This window comes from Helianthus annuus, chromosome 6, assembly GCF_002127325.2.
Source record: "Helianthus annuus cultivar XRQ/B chromosome 6, HanXRQr2.0-SUNRISE, whole genome shotgun sequence".
NCBI classification, from domain to species: Eukaryota; Viridiplantae; Streptophyta; class Magnoliopsida; order Asterales; family Asteraceae; genus Helianthus; species Helianthus annuus.
This window is the reverse complement of record NC_035438.2, coordinates 87,026,528-87,038,576: the sequence shown is the minus strand read 5'-3', so window position 1 is coordinate 87,038,576 and position 12,049 is coordinate 87,026,528. Positions and strand designations below refer to the sequence as shown.

The 12,049-nt window shown below is 38.4% G+C and overlaps 1 long non-coding RNA gene across 1 annotated transcript; it reads right to left on the bottom strand.

Annotated features, from left to right (window-relative positions):
• Nucleotides 1-425: 425 nt before the first annotated feature.
• Nucleotides 426-1,665, bottom strand: LOC110865836. Its single transcript, XR_002551008.2, has 2 exons — nucleotides 803-1,665; nucleotides 426-716 (listed from the first exon to the last, which is right to left on the bottom strand). It is a non-coding gene; the product is annotated as an uncharacterized LOC110865836 (long non-coding RNA).
• Between the last annotated feature and the right edge of the window lie 10,384 nt (nucleotides 1,666-12,049).

The window sequence follows — 12,049 nt, the reverse complement described above, 5'->3', positions numbered from 1 at the left end:
TAGCCTATTTTCATTTTTATAAAACGAAACCATGTTATTTGATATCTGAAATAAATATATAAACTATATTTATTTTTATAAAAGAATTCGGTTTATTTGTTATTGGAAATAAATATAAAAACTATATTTATTTATAAAAGATTGGTCGAATTTTTGAAGTTTAAAAATAACTATATTTGTTGTTGTAAATACATTCCGAATTGTCGTTTTCGAAAGTTGTAAAGTGTCGTTGTAAGAAATTTTATATTTGTATTTGTTTTTACAAAAGTTTCTCGGATCCAATAAGTTTTGTCTTTTAATAAAACGCGTTGTATATTACGGTTTTTCTCGAAAAACGGACAGAGTTTCCTCTGTTTTTGGATGACCCCGACAACTAAAGTGTCACTTTTATCAAGATTCAACAATATTCAAACATTTCAACCATATAAGCAATAACTATGTAAGTATTTTATCAAAAGTATCAAAATGGAAGCTATATTGGTTCGAGCTCGTTTGTCACGTAAGTTTAAACTAGAAATATAACGTAACAAAATCGTTTCTTTAATCTATTACCGAAACTCTCATGTCGCTTTGTCGAGTAGGCTGACCGAGTTGACTCGGGTTGACCCGAAACCAAAGCTGACTGAAACGAACCATGACATGATGATTTGAACCAAATAAACTGCACCAAGACATAACCCGAATCGTCTTAAATCTGGCCCGAACATAACTCAGATCTGAACCGAAACATCATTAGCAACAACAAAATCATCATCACCTTCAATCTTCAGGAAATAAAAGAAACGGGGTGGTGGGTGTTTACCGGAAAACTTGTCGGAGAACTATACACCACCGCTGACCCTTGCTGCTGATGCCGCCGTCGCCGGTGCAGCTCCGGCCGTCGGCTGGCTGCCGACAACGATTTTAACATCATCAGAATCATCAATCAACATCACCATCCTCACTAACCTGTTTGACGGAGCTCCCCTGCACAACGTCACCGGCGAACCGTCGCCGTAATCCAGACGATAACCACTGCCATCATCATCATTCATCGAATAGAATTGGAGAATAGAACCAACCTCTTTCCAGAAACCCGCCGGTTAATGATACGGACCGCCGAACTTTGACACCGACCGCCGGACCATGATGCCGACCTCCGGTCCGAGACACCGACCACCGTCTACGGTGGTGCCGCCGCCGCTGAAGTTCATCGGAGGGGGGGGGGGGGGGGCTGTTGCAGGTGGAACATCGGCTGGAGCTTCATTCCGGTCATCGGGGTTCTATCGGAGAGGGAGAGGAGATCGATAGGTGTGTGTTGTCTGATGGAAGCTCTGTGTTTTTTTCTATTTATTTGGAGTGTATAAGCCTTGAATGTGTTGTGAGTACATTAGAGGACCCGGGGCACCTCAGTTATTTGCCGTGATGAAGTTTATAACGCGTTTTAACACCGGCGCCGCCCCTATGAAACACGCGTTTTACATATAACGCGTCAAATGGAGCACGCGTTTTCAAAACTGAAAATGGAACGGTTGTGGGTAAAAATTAGTGAGTGATGGAATTTGTACAAGTGATGACCATTTCCAGCAAAAAAGGGTGTGAGTGATGGAAATAATGGTTGATGACATGGCAGAACCTGATTGGATGTTGTAAGTGATGGAATGGTTAGTGAGTTATTCCACCCCTAGTCCCCTTATGCAGACAAAGAGAGTGAAGGAAGGCATTTTCTTTTTGGGTGTTGATTTGAGTTGAAGATTTTATATGGTCGTTGATGATTCAAGCGTAGGTAATGGTAATTTGTAGAGAAAATAAAACCTCTTGTGTGTTTGTTTGTCTAAATGAAATCGAGAGAGAGAGAGTTGTCTGCACAAATGAAATTAGGAGGGTGTGAACCCTTTTAGGGCATGTGTAGTCATAAAGCCCTCAAAAGGGCGTTATGCGCCATGTGGCATGCCACGTCAGCAAGGGGCTTTATGAGGCTTTATGCAATTTGAGGCCGTAGTCATAAAGCCCCTGTGTAATCATTACTCAATTAATTTAATTTTCAATTTTTTAAATAATTTATAAGTTTTATAAAATAAAAAAACATTTTATTAAATAAAAAACACTACATTAAAATTAAAAAAAAAGTTACACTAAAAAAAAAAAATTACACCTAAAAAATAAATTTATTCTTCGGTGTCATCTTCGTTCTCTCCTTCTTCCTCTTCGTTTTCTCCAGCATCTAAACCTACGTCTTCAAAGTTTCCGTCTTCGAATTCCTCAACCACTTCTTCCTCGGAATCTTCGTCGTGATCATTGTTTAATCGAATTGGGCGAATCGCCCAAGCATGCTCAACCAAATCCGCCTTCAACGTGTCATCTTCGTTCTCTCCTTTTTTATAAGGTGACACTAGGTTTTTTAAAAATATATAGAGAATGAGAATGAGAATGTATTGAGTTGTAAAAAAAATGGAAGAATGTGAGGGTATTTATAGTGTGAAAAGTAAAAAAATTGATTTTTTTTTTTAATATATGACCGTTTTCTAACGGTCAAAAAATATAAAATTCCATCTCCTCGCGCCGCGAAATTCTTCACGCCATTTCTTTTTTTTTTGATCATGGCGCCCCGGGGGGCGGTGTTATTGGCGCCATAGCGGCGCTATGCCCATTTCTCGCGCCCCATTACATATGACCTTATAGAGATTTGGAAGATCTCATAAGATTTCTTGTGTCCATTTTTGAGACACAATCCTTTGTGGAGATTTTATAAGGATTTTGGCAAGATTTGTATAGATTTTCAAGATTTAATTTATTATATGCAGGTTTAGGCTTGTGTACTTTGGGCTAGGGCCCAGGGCCCACAATCTCATCTTATGTGTAAGCGGCCCGTAATTTCTACGAGACCCGATATCGCGACCCAAACTCCCTGAGCATAAAATATTCGTGTAACATCCATATTTGTCGGTGTCATCAGTATTTTGTACGGTATCGATCCGTTGTCGCGTAATACTCAACAGATTTTCCGTAAATCACCACACGCGCACTGTATAGCTGAACAAACGTTCATGGGCACTCCAAGGGCCTAATTTAGTTAATTAGCGTCGTAAACACTATTTATTATTGCGTAATCACCTGTTAATCACATAATTAAGCGCGTAAATTACCGGTTGTCACAGTAACCATTATCCGATTATTACTTGCTTAACATTCAAACCGAACAGTGGCCATTAAGATGCGCAAACCCTAATCATCACATAATAGTACATAATTTATCATAAACTCAATCATTAGACGTAGTCATTAAATCATCGATTTACGGGAATACTGAGCAGGCTATATCTAAACTAATTATACACGCGAAACATTTACCAATAGCACACATATAAATAATTACATATTCCTTGACAATTCACATGCAATCATGAGCACAGTGGCCAACAACATGGAGTGATGCTTATCTAATAGCACACATATAAACAATTTCATCTTCCCTGACAATTCACATGCAATCACATAATATAACACATGCAGTTCTATTCATTAACAAAAGTGGCTGCCATTCCATTTATTAACACATGCAATTCTATTTATTAAACAAAATATAAGTGGCTGTCATTCACTATCACACATGGCTGAGAATGGCCAGATCACGATTAGGATAACCCACTGTCCTATGCAACCCTAGTTTCTAAAACATAAAGACATCCTATGATTCTGAGCATACATCACATAGGTTCACATATAGACAAAAGCAATCAAATAAAACTAAAACAAGTAAGATCATACTAACCACAGAATTGTAGAGAGTACACTATAGCGAACAGGGGAAATTCTTCGAATGATCTAATTGCCGTCGCTGATTCTATAGGGCCTCGGTTTGTGTTCTTTGTGTGAAATATAATTAAATGAGTTTATCCAATACATTAAGTGTTTACTTAAAGTATTTACATATGGGGGGGGGGTCGGCTAGGTTTGGGCTTAAAACACATGGGCAAGAATAATAATAATAAGAGGGGTGTGGCCTTAGGCCCAAGTGTATGGTTCGGGTTTGAGGTGCGGCCCATTAACGTTACTCTCATACATATAACATCTAGCATTTACGGCTCCTAAACTTTCATATCAACCTTATATAACCATACTTCCAATCATTCATATATCCTACGTAAATAAAATCAAATAATTATTTAAACGATTCATTCCTTCAGTACACACACGTCAAGCATCAAAGGAACAAGAGAAATATTGAAAACACGGGTGTCACAAAGGATAACTTCCTTCACCCTACCCATGAGAGTTTGAATACTTAGATCGCTACACCGACAGGTGCGCGCCCTCCTTCCCCCATAAGATCTAAAGTTGGTAAGTCTTCTGCTCGGGATGGGGCTATTCTCCTTTCGAGCGAGTAGTCTGGGGGTGATGTTGCGTCCAAACCCTCTATTATGGAGCCTGAGGCTGCTGCCACTAGGTCCGTGTAGAGAAAGTCTGAAAAGAAAACCGAACCTGAAGTGCAGACCCGTAAGCATTCTTCTCGGCCATAATATTTCGATTATGTTGTAGTGTCTGACACGTTGTCTGGCTTAGACGTAGGGGTTAAACGGGCGGCTGCTGATAATGAAGAAGATCAAGCAACTCTAACCAAAATCATGGAGAAAAAGAGGAAATTGTTGGCTGATGCGAAGCAGCAGTTGGATACTGAGGCTGCCTTAGATGTCTCAGAGAGGAAAAGAAAAGTGATGGGTCAGGTAGCAGCCCATTCCGAAAGTGAGGTTGATCTAGGTGTGACAATTGTCAAAATTCCAGGTATCCGTACAACTATTAAACCATGATTAGTGCTTAATGACTGCGCTGAATTACAATAAATGACTTGAATTGCTTTCTGATTATTGCTTTATACATACATGTGCATCATATATTGCTTAATGTCATACCATTATTGCATGAGAACTTATTGACTCAAATGATGCATTAAATATAGTTAGCATAGTTATCAGACAAATCAGGAAAATGCTGACGGAGTTCAGTAAATAGACAGACGTTGTATTGAGACCTAGAATGGGCCAGAAACCAAGTGTTACACTAGTATAGTGTGTAGGAAAGTAAGGATCATAAAACTACCTTCCTAGAGATAGTTTAAGTGCCGGAAAGTGCCTAAAACTCACCTAAAGTGCTGAATTCAGCAAAAATCCGCAATTTTCAGCATTTAAACACACTAATATCATGCAGAAATATGGTCAAATGGTCCTGAATGCTTTCCTAAGTATCGGGAATCAAAACTGTCATAAAAGGTAACATAAAACATACTAAACTGCATAGTTTAGCACCTTAACGAACCAGTAACCAACCGAACAACCGGACACTACCCGAAACATCAAATTTTCACTAGAAGCACTGTTTTAACATTACCAAGCTAGTTATGGTCCTCGAACATCATAACACACTATAAAAATATCTTATAACTAAAACATCTAACTAATACTTGGATTCTAACCTAAATAACCAACTAATGGTTAAACCTAGCCTACTACCCCCCCCCCCCCGCACCTATGTAATCGGCCAACATGGCCCCTACCCTTTTGATTTGTTTTAATATTATAATAGATCTTGTTCCCTTGTCCTAAGCATAAGAACCATGAGATAAACTCTTGAAATGGATTATAAGTATGCACAGTAAGACATAAGCCTCATAACTTCACACACTAAACACACACTCTTCTCTCCCTCTCCCTTGCTTGTTCTCGGCCGAAACCACAACCACCATCATCACCATCATTCACTCATCTTCAACTAGTTTCAAGCATATACAAAGGTGTTAGAGGTTGCATAAAGAAGCTAGGAGCTTTCGGAAGTTCATGGACCTTCTCTATTTGCTTTTATCCACCTCTTTTCTTCTCTTGATCATCCCTAGCCTTGAGCTAGTGGTAAGAACACTAATCCTTCCATTTTACATCCTATCTAAGTGGTTAAAAGATGATACATGATGATTACCTTGAAGAACACTAAGAATCAAAAGAATGAAACTTGAACATAAGCTTGAATCATGAAGAAACTATGTTGTTTATGTGTTGATTTACTTGTTGATCATTGTTTGCTTATGAAAATGATGTAGATCACGATTAAAAACATAATCTAGGAAGATGAGAGGATGAACATGTTAGAGTTTAATGAATCATCCTCACATAAAGCATGAACTTGAAAGAATATAATGTTTTCTTGTAAAATGATGATTAAAGTGAGTTGTAAATCTTGTAAATCTAAGATTTCAAGAATGATTTTCCAAGAAACCAAGTTAAGAATACAAGTTTTACTTAATCTTGGATTTTAAATAAATAAACCTTATTTTTAGAGGATAAACAAGTGTAGAAACATATGTGTAACAAGAAAAATTCATAAAGAAACATTTTTAGAAAATGTGATCACAAGTTGTAAAGATCTATTTTCTTTAAAAATGATGTTTTTAAAGAATCAACCACACTTTAAAGGGTAACAAGACTTACTAAATACACTAGTAAGTTACTACATATTTTTATTAATTTTCAAGTTCATGAAGTGGTAGTTTATGCTTGCTTTTGGCAAAATTGGTAAGTGTAGATTGTTTAATGTTGATTGTGGATTGATTGTGTTGATTTACAAAAGAAAATGATATACCTTCAAGGTATGGAAACCTCCATTTTTAGAGGAAACTATGACAAAATTTTTCTAAAATTTAAACACTTAGAAAAATATTTCTAAACAAATATTTACAAGTGTATTTTAAACCATGGATTTTCCACATAAAGTTTGCCATAATTTTTGTTACAAAAATATAAGTATTGGAGGTTGGTTTTTATAATAAAAGTGACTAAATATGTATTTAGGAAATATATATTTAGATGACACCATGTGTGTGATTATTTGTATATTATGTGTATTAGTTATATTAATTTAGGACTTGAAATAAAATAACTCATCAAAATACCAAAAATTTCAATTCAAAATATTACCAAAAACTCAAGAATATGAATATACAAATTTTACACAAAATATTGGCGAAACCGAACAAAAGAATGTAACTTACTAAATATTCCGGAAAATTTATTCGCAAGTATATTTTGGTAAATAATATTTTGGACACCAAGAGAACAAAAATTTGATTTTTACAATTATTACAAATTTATATCATATTTTTGACAAGAAGAAAATATATTATTTTGGGTGAATAAAAATATATTTTTTCTTGAAATTATTAGAAGGTATATTACCCTTGGAAGAAATATATAGTTTCTCAAATAAATATGAAATATTTTATTTTTGGAGAAAAATAAGTTTATATATATTTTCTAAGTTAGACTTGAAAATATATTATTTTTGGAACTTATAAGAAAATACAAATATTTTTGACAAAGGAAAATTATAAATAATTTTTCTAAGTAATAATTCTTAAAATATATATTTTGGAAATATATATATTGGTGAACTTATATTAAAGATAATATTCTGGAAAAATTAATACAAAATTAAGCATAAGAATACTTAATAAATATGATAAAAATACGTATTCTCGTACATATAAATACACACCGGAATACGACCCCAATACATGGCAAAAATATACAAATACAAGAATACGAATACACCCATCCTTGGGAAGGAAATACATGTAAAAATACGTGAAAAGTATTAAGTTAATATATATTGTTTTAACAATTATTCCAAAATTTAATAAATATAATTTAAGTTAAAATATTTATTATTTTAACAAATAATTATATAACATGGAATAATATTGAAGATACAAAGAACGTAACTCAAAGACACTAACTAATACTAAATCAAGGCACGACCTGATCATCTAATAGGCCTTAGTACGTTGTAGGTAGTCGTGTATATCCGAAGGAGCTTTGAGTTACCGTTGAAGAACGCAAAACCGTGAGTTCATGTCCCCCTTTTCTTTTAACTGTTTTCCGTTTTATAACTTCGAGGGTGAAGTACATGTTACAAAATGTTTACAAACAATTACAATTGGTATGGTTAGCTAGGGATTGCATAGTAGATCATGTGAATGGGTAGGTGCACTCCTAAGACCATTAAATCTCGTGTTAGGACCGAGGGACATTAGTGATAGATCTATTTGGGTGTAGCGATCCCACACCCATGTGGACCAGGGTGGCCCATGAGGTGACTATGTCTTGCTGCCGGAGGCCCGGTACAAAATCTGCTAGGTTTGAGCCTTCCTACGCCGTTGCACACTTGTTAATGACCTTGCAAACCATTAATGGATCTGTATCCTTGTTTGCTTTCATACCGGGGTTTACAAACACACATATGTATTTTCAATGATTTTAAAGGTTTATTCATACACACAAACTAACACATGAACTCGCTCAACTTTTGTTGATGTTTTTAAACTACATGTATTTCAGGGAATTAGTTGTGGATCTGGCGGGCGTTTGGACGTTTCAAGTTATGTTAAGAATAAAGGATGTCATCCAGTGTCTTAGGGTTTGGTTAGTGTGTCTTTTCCTGGACGAGACACATCTTCCAAAACCTGGTTTTATTTAAAATCTTTTGTCGAGTCCTTATGGAACTCTAAAATTATTCGCATGGTTTGTAATTCGGATTTGAAGTCCCTGTTTCAAAACAATAATGTTTGTGGTATTTTAAACTTATTTAACGGATGATCATCTTTGGTTTTATCATATAGTTGTTGTTATGATTGAATGCAATGATATTAAGCAAGTCATACATAATCACGCTTCCGCAAAAAGTCAGGGTGTGATAGTTTGGTATCAGAGCTTCAATTGTAGCGAACTAGGATTCCTTCTCGAATCTAGACTACAATCCTAAGGGCTCTCACGAAAATATTTTTACAACGTGTTTTCATTGCATACACGAAACGCCCGGATCCTAGGGAAACAAACATTTTTACAAACAGACACGAAACACGATAATAAGGTTGCATAAGTGGTTTAGTCTGGGAGACTAGGTGGTTTAGTCTGGGAGACTAGGTGGTTTAGTCTGGGAGACTAAGAAGGATACATGATTTCGTTGACTTTGCTTGCATATTTAATGTTAGTGGTTAATATATGTGCATATGTTGTGATTGTTCTGTTACAAACACTATGTCTTCATCCAAGAGCGGATTGTCCGATACTGATGACCCTATGGCTATTGTCTCCGATGATGAGATTGCCCCGGAGCCAGAGATCTTTACATCCGATACTGAGACCGACCCAGATATGATGTCAAACGACGACGACTTTCAGCCGTTTGCGTTGCCTGATTTTGGAGTTGACTTACCGCTTGCTGATGGTATTCCAGACGAGGATCCTTTTGTTGTTCCCATTCCGGTTCACGATCATCTTATCATCGGGCACCCCGATGGTGAGCATGTCATGGCACCGATCCTCGCTCCTATTCCTCTCATGGTCATCCCTCCTGAGGATTGGCCATTTTATGATCTATTTGACGATGATTTTGATCTGTTTGTTGATGGTCCTCTCGATGATGCCCATGGCGATGGAGAACTAGATGAGGACGTTGTTACTAGTCCACTTCCTGAGATCCCTGTTATTGAGATTTCCTCTGATTCTAGCTTACACCCTGTCTCAGATTCCTTTGAGTCTGTGACTTCTTCCGCCTTGCAGGCGGTTGGATTGCGACGTTTTACCACTGATTCTGATGATGATACGGCCATGTCAGCTGCACCATCTCCTCCACACGAGCTTGAGCCTGGTCTTGAGCTAGACTTTGTTCCTGTTGATCAGCCCGATGCAGCACCTGCTGATCCTGAGCCGATACCTGATCCTGAGCCTTTGCTTGATCATGACCCTATTCCTTTTGGCATACCTGACATTGCACCCCTCATACCTGACCCAGTTCCTGCACCCGTTGACCCTCCTGTTGTTGAGCCATTCATTCCTCCACTTGCACCTGCACCCGCTGATGTTGCTCCTTTTCACCCAGTGGAGTCTGATGTTCATCGTGTCGATTTACATACTGTTTTCTTGCAGGACATACCCGCACCCCGGCCAGAGGAAGGCACTTCTGGCCAGCAGCCTAGTCATGACCCTCATGTTTCAGCAGCTTTCCCACACATACCTCAGTCTGCACCTTTTGCTCCTTTTACTTCTTCACCACTTGATGAGCCATTCCGATGGTTCCCACCGTACACCATGCCGATTTCTGATCCCTACCATCCCTCGCACTTTACTGGTTATACACGGGATGAGTTACTTTTATCACTTCAGCTTCAGTTTGAGATCATGATTCGTAGGATTTTGGAGCTTGAGATGACATCGCGTCCTTTACCATGTCCGTGTCAGCCTGCTTTTGTTCCCCCTCGTTCATCACCGTCCCCATTTTCACATCCTCCTGCACCTCTCACTCTATTTCCAGAGTTTGATACTCGATTTCTTACCGTCGAGCAGCAGATCAGTTATCTATTGCGTCATGTTTATGAGCTTGAGGAGGAGCTTGCGCATGTGCGCAGCTTGCTTTTCTTTCCTCCACCTCCTCCTCCACCACCATCAGCATAGTTGGTTTTTGGTTTTATGTAGGTAGCATTGCTTTTGATGAGAGCACCACTATTGAGCCTAGCTTGTGAAGCCTTTTGGTGACCACCTTTTGACTGTATGACTTTTGTAGACTGATAGACTTGTTGGACAAGGGTAGTGTGACCCTGTTTTTTTTTTATATGATACATTTGTAAAACATGTAACATTACTTTGTGGTCGATGATTAATGAAAGCTCAATCATCATGTTCTCATTAAATACGTTGTTAAATTACATGTTTGTGCTATGATTATGATGATACATACTTGCTTGCTATAATGAATGCTATTACATATACGTACTATATACTTATTATACAAATAAGACGTGACCTATCCAATCTTGTTTTAGAAGATGCCTCCTCGAAGGAAGACTCAGTTGCCCACAATAGAGGCAGAACTGCAAGAACGAATTTCACAAGCAATCGCACAACATGAGGCCCTATGCTCTGAACACAACGGAGGTTCCTCAGGAAATAACCCACCTCACGGTAATGTTTAAGTCACTTAAGACACATTACGATACGTTTGGACATTTCCATGTGCGTTTGCTAATGCTTTCTGTGAATGACTGCAAGCCTCTGAACTTTGACGGCACTGGAGGCGCCGTAGCTTTTGTAAGATGGGTTGAGAAGACGGATACTATGCTGCGGATAAGCAAGTGTGCCCCGGAGCATCAAGTCACTTACATTTCTGGACTATTCCTAGATGGAGCTCTTTTGTGGTGGAACCTTCAGGTTTAGACCCTAGGTGAGACTGCAGCGTATGCTATGACTTGGGATGAGATGAAAGAGCTGATGCGCAAGAAGTATTGTTCAAGGGCAGAGATTCAGAAGTTGGAAACCGAGTTTTGGAATTTGAAAATGGATGGTCCTAAGATAGCGGAGTACGTGCAGAGATTCCACGATTTATCTCGAGTTGTCCCTTACATGGTAGAGCCGGAGTTTAAGCGAGTTGAACGTTTTATTTGGGGATTGGCACCCCAAATACTGAGCATGGTGACTACTTCGAAGCCTCCAACGATTACTGAAGCCATTGATTTGAGCGTGGCATTGACTGAAGAAGCCGTTAGATTGGGAAAGTTTTCAATCTCTGAGTAAAAGAAGAAGGAGACTCATGTTGAGTCGTCAGGAAAGAACAGAAGGAAGTTCTCAAACTTCAAGAAGGGTACTCGTGCGAACAACAATGCCAACAAGCGTAGAGACGCTAACCCACCAGTTGAGGCACAAGCTGATGCTACTAGTGCCGAGATTAGAGGAAAAGGGTATATGGGCACCCTGCCCAAATGTGATGTGTGTCAGTTTCATCACACTGGTCGATGCAGAGCTGGAAAGTGTGAAACGTGCGGAAAAGTTGGCCATGACAAAGAGACATGCTGGTATAGTGCCGGTCGTGGGAATGGTGGTCAGAGAGGAAATGGTACTGGCAATGGAAACCGTGGTGGAAACCGTTATGGGAATAAAAACCAAGGTGGAAACAATAATCAGGGCAGTAATGGAAATCGTGGTGGATCTGGAAATCAAGCTGGTAATGGAAACCGCGAAGCAAACAACAACCA